Source organism: Diceros bicornis, chromosome 4 (assembly GCF_020826845.1).
Source record: "Diceros bicornis minor isolate mBicDic1 chromosome 4, mDicBic1.mat.cur, whole genome shotgun sequence".
Classification (NCBI taxonomy): Eukaryota; Metazoa; Chordata; class Mammalia; order Perissodactyla; family Rhinocerotidae; genus Diceros; species Diceros bicornis.
In genome coordinates, this window is record NC_080743.1 from 69,057,832 (window position 1) to 69,061,095 (window position 3,264).

Here is a 3,264-nt window from a genome sequence, read left to right on the forward strand (position 1 = left end):
TATTGCTTTTAAAAATCAATGGTGTCTTAGAATTCTTGAACTACTGTAGCTGTAATACAAGGCAGAGTTTCATATAGCTGCCTGAATAGAGGCATATCCAGATTAGTGGACTGAAATTTCTAAAGTATGGAGCATTTTAAGTGCACATTGAAGGATGCTGTTGCTTAGAAGTGAGAGAACAGGAGTAGTCAGGGCTATAATAGCCCATTGGAGTAAAATCATAATCATCAATAAGCCCCTTCTATGGGTTAAGTGCTATAATATGTTGCCTTCCTTAATTATGACCACAACTCTATAAAACAAACTCTGCTATACCCATGTGAGCAATGGAGAAGCTGAGCATAAGAGGGCCTAAGTAACTTGCCCCCACTCACCTCTGTAAGGTGATGAAGCCAGATAAGTTAAGTGACTGATGTAGGTGGATTAGTAAGGTAGGTTATAACACTTATATATGCACCTAACGCAAGAGCACCAAAGTACATAAAGCAACTATTAACAGACCTAAAAAGAGAAATTAAGAGCAACACAGTAATAGTAGGGGACATCAACACCACACTTACATCAATGGATAGATCACCCTGACAGAAAGTCAACAAGGAAATAGTGGAATTAAATTAAAAAATAGACCAGATGGACTTAATAAATATATATAGAACACTCCATCCAAAATCAGCAGAATACACATTCTTCTCAAGTGCACATGGAACATTCTCGAACATAGACCATATGTTGGGAAAGAAGGCAAGCCTCAATAAATTTAAGAACATTGAAATCATATCAAATATCTTTTCCTACCATAATGTTGTGAAACTAGAAATCCACTGCAAGAAAAATGCTGAGAAGGTGGCAAGGGGTGAACACTAAACAACATGTTCCTGAACAACCAATGGATCAATGAAGAAATTGAAGAAAAAAATCCAAAAATATCTGGAGACAAATAAAAATGAATATATACCATACCCACTCATATGGGATGCAGCAAAAGCGAACATAAGAGGGAAATTCATAGCAATACAGGCCCACCTTACAAACAAGAAAAATCTCTAATAAGCAATCTTAAACTCCACTTAGCAGAAATAGAAAAAGAAGAACAAAAAAAGCCAAAATTTGGCAGAAGGAGGGAAATAATAAAAATTAGAGCAGAAATAAATGAAATAGAAACCAAAAAACAGTAGAAAGGATCAACGAAAGTAAGAGTTGGTTCTTTGAGAAGATAAACAAAATTGACAAACTCTTAGCCAGACTCACTAAGAAAAAAAGAGAGAAGGCTCAAATAAATAAAATTAGAAATGAAAGAGGAGAAATTACAATGAATACCACAGAAATACAAAAGAGTATAAGAGAATACTACGAAAAACTATATGCCAATAAATTGGACAATCTAGAAGAAATGGATAAATTCTTAGACTCATACAACCTCCCAAAACTGAATCACGAAGAAATAGAGAATATGAATAGATCAAGAACAAGTAAAGAGACTGAAACAGTAATCAAAAACCTCCCCCAAAATAAAAGTCCAGAACCAGATGACTTTTCAGGAGAATTCTTGCAAACACTCAAAGAAGATTTAATACCTATCCCTCTGAAACTATTCCAAAAAATTGAAGAAGATGGAACACTTCCTAACTCATTTTACAAGGCCGACGTCACCCTGATCTAAAGCCAAACCAGGACAATGCAAGAAGGAAAATTATGGGCCAATAAACATAGATGCAAAAATCCTTAACAAAATATTGGCAAACCAAATACAGCAATACATTGAAAGGATCATACACCACAATCAAGTGGCATTAATACGAGGGACACAGGGATGGTTCAACATCCGCAAATCAATCAGTGTGATACATCATATTAACAAAGTGAGGAATAAAAACTCCATGATGCTCTCACAGATGCAGAGAAAGCATTTGACAACATCTAACAACGATTTATGATAAAAACTATCAATAAAATGGGTACAGAAGGAAAGTACCACAGCATAATAAAGCCTGTATATGACAAACCCACAGACAACATCATACTCAATGGGGAAAAACTCAATGCCATCCCTCTGAGAACAGGAACAAGACAAGGGTGCAAACTCTTGCCAATCTTATTCAACATAGTACTAAATGTTTTGGCCAGAGCAATTAGGCAAGAAAAAGAAATAAAAGGAATCCAAATTGGCAAGGAAGAAGTGAAACTCTTGCTGTTTGCAGATGGCTTGATTCTATATATAGAAAACCCTAAAGAATCCATCAGAGAGCTATTAAAAATAATGAACGACTACAGCAAAGTTGCAGGGTACAAAATCAAGTTACAAAAATCAGTGGCATTTCTGTACTCTAATAACGAACTAACAGAAAGACAACTCAAGAATACAATCTCATTTACAACTGCAACAAAAAGAATAAAATATCTAAGGATAAATTTAACCAAGGAGGTGAAAGATCTATACAATGAAAACTATAAGACATCATTGAAAGAAATCGATGATGACATAAAGAAATGGAAAGATATTCCATGCACAGGGATTGGAAGAATAAACATAGTTAAAATGTCCATATTACCTAAAGCCATCTACAGATGCAATGCAATCCTAATCAGAATCCCAACGTCACTCTTCATGAAAATAGAACAAAGAATCCTAAAATCCATATGGAACAACAAAAGACCACGAATAGCTAAAGCAATCCTGAGAAAAAAGAACAAAGCTGGAGGCATCACAACTCCTACTTCAAAATATGCTGCAAAGCTATAGTAATCAAAACAGCATGGTACTGGTACAAAAACAGACACACAGATCAATGTAACGGAATTGAAAGCCCAGAAATAAAACCTCACACATACAGACAGCTAATCTTTGACAAAGGAGCCAAGAACATACAACGGAGAAAGGAAAGTCTCTTCAATAAATGGTGTTGGGAAAATTGGACTGCCACATGCAAAAGAATGAAAGTAGATCATTATCTTACACCATACACAAAAAGTAACTCAAAATGAATTAAAGACTTGAAGATAAGATGTTAAACCACAAAACTCCTAGAAGTAAATATGGGCAGTACACTCTTTGGCATCAGTTTTAGAAGCATCTTTTTGAATACCATGTCTACACAGGCAAGGGAAACGAAAGAAAAAATAAACATATGGGACTACATCAGACTAAAGAGCTTCTGCAAGGCAAAGGAAACCAGGAACAAAATGAAAAGAGAACCCAGCACCTGGGAGAAAATATCTGCAAATCATATATCCAACAAGGGGTTAATCTCCAAAAAATATAAAGAA